Below are 9463 nucleotides of genomic sequence, written 5' to 3'. Positions count from 1 at the left end.
GCAGAGAACTGAATCATCAGTACGGTCTGCCTTAGGGAAGATCTGGGAGAACAACTTCGTTAGTGCAAAGGCCCTGGGGCTGGAGGAAGCTAGTTAGTTTGAAGAACAGAAAGATCCTTGGTGGGGCTGTGTGCAAAGTGAGCAAGGGGAAGATTTGACAGGTGGGCAGAGACCAGGTCCCATAGGGCTATTTAGACGATCAGAATAGCTTCCTGTGGCTGCCACCTGAACATGGTGGCTTAAAAAACAAACACAGGGGCGCCTGGGTGGCGCAGTCGGTTAAACGTCCGACTTCAGCCAGGTCACGATCTCGCGGTCCGGGAGTTCGAGCCCCGCGTCAGGCTCTGGGCTGATGACTCAGAGCCTGGAGCCTGTTTCTGATTCTGTGTCTCCCTCTCTCTCTGCCCCTCCCCCGTTCATGCTCTCTCTCTCTCTGTCCCAAAAATAAATAAACGTTGAAAAAAAAAAAAAAAACAAAACACAAAAACAAAACAAAAACAAAACAAAACAGAAATGTACTCCCTTACAGTTCTAGAGGCCAGAAATCCGAAATCAGTTTCAGTGAGTCAAAATCAAGGTATCAGTAGGACAGCTGTTCCTCTGAAGGCTCTAGAAGACTATCTTCCTTGTTCTTCTAGCTCTGGGTGGTGGCCTTGACCTTGACCTGTGACCTCATCTCCCCAATCTCTGCCCACCCAGGTAATCCAGATTACCTTCCATATCAAGAATCGAATCTGCAAAGACTCTTTTTCTTTAGACAGTAAATTTACAGATTCCAGGGATAGGATCTGCTATCTTTGGGTGGCCATTTATTCAGCCTACGCAATAATGGAGGGGAGAGGTTAACATTTTATTCTGAGGACTTGTGGGTTTCAGACAGGAGGGTGACAAGATCTGATGGCTAATATCTGATGGAAAATATCACTGGTGGATGATGACGGAACCACTGGGTGTCCAACCCCTTCTGCCACAATGCACCTGAGCCCCTTCTGCCCACCCCCCACACACTCAGGAGATGAGGAGAGCTTCTTGGTAGCTGCAGACTCAGAGACCAGCCTCTCTGCACACTGTAGGAGCCCAAGTGCAGAACACAGCTCTTGGGTAAACCCTTAATTTTACTATGACACGGGAAACAGTAAGATGATTGTTTCTGAGGCAGATCCTAGAACAGTAGAGTGTTTGGGTTTTGATTTGGGTTTAGATTTTGCTTTTTTGGTTAATCCCACTTTCATTCCTTCCAAATGGCAACAAGCAAGACTCAATCACTGCATTGTTTTTTACTTTGACATTTTCTTCCAAACCAACTTCACTCGCCGCCCTCCCACCCCTCCGTCAGAAAAAGTGGGAAGGAAACTGCCACCCACCCAGAGTCTCCACTGGCGCCTTAGAAGGTCTGGGAAGGGGTGGGGGAATGAGAGCCAGGGTTGAGGCCCAGAATGCCTGTCCTTTCCAAGGGTAGTCTCCGTCCCTGGGGTCCGAGCAGGCCATCTCCACACAGATCACCAGCAGCGCATGCCTTGTCTGAGTCCTCAGTTTTATAAAGACTCTCTACTCTGGCCAAGCACCTACTATGTGCTGGGCCTCCCTCCCTTGGGGTGGGATGAGGGCATGCTGGAGAGGCAGTGGAGATTCAGGCCCTGGGCAGATGTTTAAGGTGTACCTTGCATGGGCTGGGCACTGAGGACAGAGCTGTGAGCCATCCAACCAGAAACCCTGCCCTCAGGAAGTCTGATGGGGGAGACAGACAATCTAGATATACAAACCCACAGATAAATTGATAGTTACCAATTGTGATAACATTACTACAGGAAAAGAGCAGGACCCCATGGGAGAGAATAATTGAGGGTTGGAGAGTGTCAGGGAAAGTATAAACATTTAAGCAGAGACCTGAAGGATGAATAGGAATCAGGCAGAAAAAGAACATTCCAGGCAGAGAAAACCACCATATGTGCAAAGGCCCTGGGGCAGGAAAGACTTTGGGGTCTTTGAGGCGGGACAAAAGATTATGAGCTGAAGGGATTGGGGAGAGATGATGTTTAAGAGGCAGCCAGAGACCAGACCACCTGGTTATTAAACCCTCGGTAATAGAGTGGGTTTTATTATTTCAAAAAATAACGCCCTTTGGAGGGTAGTTATATCTTTCAATTTGCAATTTTTAAAAATCCGCAGAAAGGTTCCCCTGGCGCTCATCCAGCAGCTTCCAGAAGCCAACTCTGGGAAGTTGCTGATTATAATCAGCAACTATTAATTGAACACTTTTCCATCCAACTCTATGCTTCATGCAGTAGGGTTGGTTCGATGTCTTTATTTTTGATCACACAACTAATTCATCCATTGATCTTGTTGCACGGCACACACACGTCTCCAAAGCTGCACCTTCACCTCCAGTTAATCACTGAGAAGACTTTGAGTATCTGGCTTATCTTTTGTCTTCTCTCGCTACCACATCGATGTGGGGGGAAAAGGCAAAACGGAAATGTAGATAAAATTAAATTTCCTTCTGGGGTGTCTGGGTGGCTCAGTCGTGAGTGTCTGACTTCAGCTCAGGTCATGCTCTCACAGTGTGTGAGTTCAAGCCCTTGGAGCCTGGAACCTGCTTCGGATTCTGTGTCTCCCTCTCTCTGCCCCTCCCTTGCTCACGCTCTCTTTCTTTCTCTCTCAAAAATAAATAAACATTAAAAAAAATTGAAATTAAATTTCCTTATAACCCGCAGCCCACTATAACATTCCTCCAGGAACTCCTGCCAACCTTGGCTGGACTAGAGCCAGGCCTCCAGGATCCTGTAGCAAATGAGAACGCTTTTGGAAACTTCCCCAGGTCTTTACCTTCGCCACCCCCGCCCCCCAATATAATCAATACCCCCGCAATCACCACCCCCGCATATAATCAATAGCTCTTCAGGATCCCAGGGCAGCACCTCTTTCTGCCCCTGAGTCCTATCCCTGTGCTGTAATAAAACCACCTTTTTCCACGGAAGACGTCTCAAGAATTCTTTCTTGGCGGTTGGCTCCGAACCCCAACATTTTCCACATTAACATAACGTGTAGAAATGTAAAGACTTGCTTTGAGTGTCATTTAAAAAAATTAAAAAAAAAATTTTTTTTAAACATTTATTCATCCTTCAGAGACAGAGAGAGGCAGAGCATGAGCAGGGGAGGGGGAGAGAGAGAGAGACACAGAATCCGAAGGAGGCTCCAGGCTCTGAGCTGTTTGTCAGCACAGAGCCCGATGTGGGGCTTGAACTCCCGAACGGCGAGACCATGACCTGAGCCGAAGTTGGACGCTCAACCGACCGAGCCACCCAGGCGCCCCTCAAAAATCTTTTTACCAAAAAATAAGTTTCTACTATATATATTGAAACTTGACTTGCACTTAACATCTTGGAAATTTCAATTTCACACGAAGACTGACCTTTTTACATGTCATGTAATAGTGATAAAGTGGCTACTAATTCCCTGTCCCTTCCCCCCAACTGATAGGTGATTTCCAATAGCTCCTCATTACAAGAAATATTATATAAGCCTCCTTATTTACACGTCTTTCCTCACAGGTGAGATTTTCTATGGATCCAGTCTTCAAAGCAAAACCACGAGATTGAGGGTATTTACATTTTTTGATAGATACCGCCAAATTTTTGTAGATTCTACAAAGGACCATATTTGTTGATGCCCCTGTTAAGAGTGAGCTTAACTATTTGCCCAACCCCCAATATGTGTGATGAGCATTAAAAAAAAAAAAAAGTCTCTTGTTTCCATTGGCATTTTCTAATACTTGGCTAGTGGGGCTGGGTTCCTACTTAAGCCTACTGGCCATTCATATTTCTTTTTCCTTGAATTTAAGGTTTGAACCATATGCCCTTGTGTGGTAAGGAATTTAAAATTTCCCGGAGGTACCTGGGTGGCTCAGATGATTAAGTTTTCCATTCTTGATTTCTGCTCAGGTCAGGATCTCAGGGTTCTGAGATCGAGTCCCGCATCGGGCTCTGCACTGAGCAGGGAGTGTGCTTTGGATTCTCTCTCCCTTCCCCTTTGCCCATCCCCCCTCAAAAAAAAAATAAAAATAAAAAATAAATAAATAAAATAAATTTGCCCAAAGAGAGGTCTGGTCTTTGCTCTTGGCTTCTGGGAGGTAATCTCTAAACCTCTGGAATGTCATGCCTGATAGAAATGTCCTTCTTTGTTTAGGGTGGGGTCTGGCCACACCAGATATTCTAACAGTGTGGTTTAGGGTCAGGGAACTGGATATCAGCTCATTTAGCTCTACCTGGAAGAGCTGGAAACTGAGATCAGCTATGCGGGAAGTCAGTCAACTGTGGCTCCATGATGAAGGGCCTGCAAAGATTTGGGACACCGAGGTGGTGAGTGTACCTGATTGGTAATAGTTACACATCAGTGCTGAGAAAACAGCGCATGGAATCCATGATTCCCTGGGGAGAGAACAATGGAAAGGCCATGTTTAGAACTTAAAAAGCACCCTTTAAAAAATTATACAAGTCATGGGTTTCAGTATATTCACTGTAATGAACCATTACTGCTCTTTAATTCCAGAGCAATTCCATCAGCCCCGTGTGCCCTCCCCTTGGCTGATTTTAATCTGTATCCTTTAGCGGCAACAAACCGTAACTGAGCCTAGCAGTTTTCATTGCTTTCATTGCCTTCTAACTAATGAATTATTGAACCTGAGGGAGGTTTAGGGAACCCCCTGAGCTCTGCCGTTGTGTCCGAAGTGACCGTGGATTACTGTGCTCCCCTCTGACACCGCAGCCCTGTTTGTGCTTTCAAATGCTCTGAGCTCTTTTTATATTCTGAATGCTCATTGTTTGTCACTTTTATGTGTTGCTATTGTTTTCTCCCACTTCGATTCTCCCACTCCGTAGCATTTTGGCAAATGTGTATAGTCATGGAATCACCACAAAGATTAGAGTATAGATCACCCCAGAAACTGCCTTTATGACCTCCACCCTGGCCCCAAACAACCACTGATGTGTTTTCTGTCACTGTTTTTTTGAGCCTTCTAGAATGTCATATAAATGAAGTCTTACATTATACAGTTGTGGCAGGTTGAATAATGCCTCCCCTGCCAAGGTGTTCAATTTTGATCCCCAGAACCTGTGAATGTTACCCTGTATAGCAAAAAGGGACTCTGCAGGTGTGATTAAGGATTTTGAGATGAGATTATCCCAGATTATCTGGGTGGGTGATAAATGTAACCACTGTATACTGATAAGGAGGAGGTAGCGTCACCTGCCTAGCTCAGTCTGTGGAGCAGGTGACTCTTAATCTCCAGGTCATGAGTTCGACGCCCCATGTTGGGCATAGATTACTTAAAAAGGTGGGGTGGGGGTGGTGAGTGGGCACCTGGGTGGCTCAGTCAGTTAAGGGTCCAATTTTGGCTCAGGTCATGATCTCACAGTTCGTGAGTTCGAGCCCTGCATTGGGTTCTCTACTGTCAGCACAGAGCCTGCTTCAGATCCTCTGTCTCCCTCTCTCTCTCTCCCCTTTCCCCCACCCTCAAAGATAAATAAACTTAAGAAGAAGAAAACAGCGGTGGCAGAGAGGGACATTTGATAACAACAGAAGAGAAAGCAATGCGAGCAAAGAAAGAGAGACCACTGTGGTGCAGCCAGGAGCTGCCAAGAAAGGCAGGCAGGTGGCAAGAGGCAAAGAATGGATCCCTGCAGCCTCCAGAAGAAACCAGTCCTGCTGACGCTTTGATCTAGCCTCTTAGGATTCGTTTTGGACTCTAGAACTGTAATAGAATACCTTTGTGTGTGTGTGTGTGTGTGTGTGTGTGTGTGTGTTTAATTTGTGGGTTTTTAAATGTCTTTTAATGTTTGTTCTGAAAGAGAGAGAGAGAGATAGCAAGTTGGGGAGGGGCAGAGAGAGAGGGAGAGAGAAATCTGAAGCAGGCTCTGCACTGACCATGTGCAGAGCCCGACAAGGGGCTCAAACTCAAACTATGAGATCATGAACTGAGACAAAACCGAGAGTTGGATGCTTAGACTGAGCCACGCAGGCGCCCCTTAATTTCTGCGTGTGTGTGTGTGTGTGTGTGTGTGTGTGTGTGTGTGTTTAAGCCATTAAGTTTGTGATAATTTGTTACAGCAGCCAGAGGAAGCTGATACAGCAGTCCTTGGTGAAAAGCTCTGTCCGGTTAACATAAAGCTTTTGAAATTCATCTGTGCTGCTGAGCATAGGTTAAGTAGATTGTTTCTTTTCAATGCTGAATGTATTCACTTGTATTGATATACCACAACATCTTTATCCATTCACTAGTTGTTGGACATTTGGGGTTTTTTCCAGCTTGGGCAGCTATGAGTAAAACTGCTGTGAACATGTGCATGCGTGCAAGCTGTGTGTGTTTGTTTGTTATTTGTTTGGTTTTAAGATTTTATTTTTAAGTAATCTCTACACCCAACATGGGGCTTGAACTCACAACTCCAAGATCAAGAGCCCCACGTTCCACTGACTGAACCAGCCACAGGCCCCCGGGGTTTCTTTGTGCGAACAAATGTTTTCATTCCTCTTGGGTAAATACCTAGGACTAGAATTGTTGGAGCATATGTTATGTGTATTATTAACTTTACAAGACATTTGCGAAACTGTTTTCCAAAGTGGCTGGTCATCATTGGTTTTACAGATGAGTACACCAGCTGGAAAAAGGGCAGAAACTGGCCCGGGGTCACCGGTTGAATTAGAGACATCAGCAGAACTAGAATCAATGTCTAAGGCTTCTCATCACCAGCAGGGATCCTGAGGGGCAATGGTCCAGGGCAGTCATCAAACATCTATGATGCTTCATTACATGCACTTTGTTTTTAACTTTGCTATCAATCTGATTACGCCGAGGAGAAAACCTCCTTTGGTGCTGATAGGTCTTCAACACCTCATTCTGTTCATTCTTTTCAGTGAATAAATATTCTGGCTAGAATTTAATGACAGTGGTTTGGTTCCCATTGTGCTTATTTTCACTGTAACCTTCCATTTCTGGGTAATGAGGTGGGTTTTCTATTCTAGCCGTATTACAAGTTTCTTCCCATAACACATTTATTAGTTTTAAAATGAGGCCATTCCAAGAAAATATTTAGTTTTTAAAAAGTGCACAAAAACCCTTGCATAGATGGTCAAATGGTTTTGCCAAGGGTGTCGAGACCATTCACTGGGAAAAGGGCAGTCTTTCAACAAATGTTGCTGGGAAAAGTATACACACACAAAACAATGAGGTTAGACCCTTACCTTACACCATCTATGAAAATTAACTCCAGTGAATCAAAGACCTAAAAATTAACTCTAAAACTATAGAAGAAAACATAGGGGGGGAAATCTTCATGACATTGGATTTGGCAATGATTTCTAGGGAACCATGCCAAAAAGCACAGGCAACAAAAGTAAAAACAAATACACCGGACTATATCAAAATTAAATTTTCTGTGCATCAAAGGACACAATATGTGAAAAGGTGACCAACGTATAGATTGGGAGAAAATATTTGCCAACCATATATCTGACTCAAGGGGTTGATTAACTCAGTATACAAAGAACCCCCTACAACTCAATCTCAACAATGAACTAAAAAAAACAAAAAACAAAAACTGGACAAAGGACTTGAACGGACATTTCTCCAAAGAAGCTATACGCATGGCCAACAAGCGTATGAAAAGATGCCCCGGGGCGCCTGGGTGGCTCAGTCGGTTAATTCTGCTCAGGTCATGATCTCACGGTTCATGGGTTCAAGCCCCAAGTCGAGCTCTGTGCTGACAGCTCAGAGCCTAGAGCCTGCTTTGGATTCTGTGACTCCGTCTCTCTCTGCCCCTCCCCCACTCATGCTCTGTCTGTCTGTCTGTCTCTCTCTCTCTCTCAAAAATAAATAAGCATTTAAAAAATAAAAAAGAAAGATGCTCAACACCACTAATCATTAAGGAAATGCAAATCAAAACCACAATGAGATATCACCTCACATTCATTAGGATGCCTGCTATTAAAAACAAACAAGCAATCAAGAGAGAAAACAAGGGTTGGCCAGGACGTGGGGAATTAGAACCACCGTGCCCTGGTGGTAGGAATGCAAAAATGATGAAGCCGTTGTGGGAAACAGTAGGACGGTTTCTCAAAAAATTAAAAACAGAACCACTGGGAGGCACCTGGGTGGCTCAGTCAGTTAAGTGCCCTCTTGATTTCCGCTCAGGTCCTGCGCTCACGGTTCGTGAGTTTGAGCCCTGCGTCAGGCTCTTTGCTGACAGCAAGGAACCTGGTCGGGATTCTCTCCGTCCCCTCTCTCTCTGCCCCTCTTCCATGTGCACCCTCTCTATCTCTCTCTCAAAATTAAATTAGCGTCAAAAAAACAAAACCCAGAATGACCATATGATTCAGCAATTCCACTTGCGGGTATACGTCCAAACGAACTGAAAGCAGGGTCTGGACGAGATATTCGTACACCCACGCTCACAGCAGCATGAGTTACAACCACCAAAGGAAGAAGCCTCCCAAGTGTCCGCCGATGGATGGATGCACAAACAAATGCCGTATGTCCATACAGCGGAATGTTATTCAGCCTGAAAACGAGTAACATTCTGACCCATGTTACAGCATGAACTTCGAAGACATTATCCTAAGTGACACAAGCCAGTCACAGGGACATCTACTGTTTGATTCCACTTCTATGCGGAGTCACAGTCGCAGGAACAGAAAGTGGGACAGCGGTGGCAAAGAGGTGCAGAAAGCGAGGATTGGGAGTTAATGTTTAATGGGGACAGAGTCTCACTTGGGGCAGACAAAAAAGTTCCGGAAATGGAATGGGGTGAGAGTTGCAATAGAATGTGAATGCCACAGAACCATATACTTCAAATAGTAAGAATGGTAAATCTTATGTTTATTTGTGTCTTTGAAAATATTATTACTATTTTTAACATTTATGTATTTATTTGGAGAGGGGGGAAACATGAGCAGGGGAGGGGCAGAGAGAGAGGGAGAGAGAGAATCCCAAGCAGGCTCCACAAGGTCAGCACAGAGCCCAACGTGGGGCTTGATCTCATGAACTGTGAGATCAGGACCTGAGCTGAAGTCAAGTCTGATGCTTATCTGACTGAGCCACCCAGGCGCCCCTATATGTATCTTACTACAATTAAAATGTTTTTGTTGGGGTGCCTGGGTGTTTCAGTCAGTTAAGTGTCCAACTTCATCTCAGGTAACGGTCTCATGGTCCGTGAGTTCGAGCCCCGTGTTGGGCTCTGTCCTGACGGTGCAGAGCCTGTTTGGGATCCTCTGTCTCCCTCTCTCTCTCAAAAATAAATAAACATTAAAAAAAAAAAAAAGGTTTTGTTAACATGCACAAATGGTATGCAGATAAGGAAAAAGCGGGTAATAAATGCCTAAAGTTTGGGAAGTGCAGTGATCCAGTCAAACTCCCTCCCGTCGCCACTGGGACATCTGTCCATTTCAGGGAGGGACAGGAGTTACCTCAAGT

Source organism: Lynx canadensis, chromosome E2 (assembly GCF_007474595.2).
Source record: "Lynx canadensis isolate LIC74 chromosome E2, mLynCan4.pri.v2, whole genome shotgun sequence".
Classification (NCBI taxonomy): Eukaryota; Metazoa; Chordata; class Mammalia; order Carnivora; family Felidae; genus Lynx; species Lynx canadensis.
Note: the sequence above shows the minus strand (reverse complement) of the source record.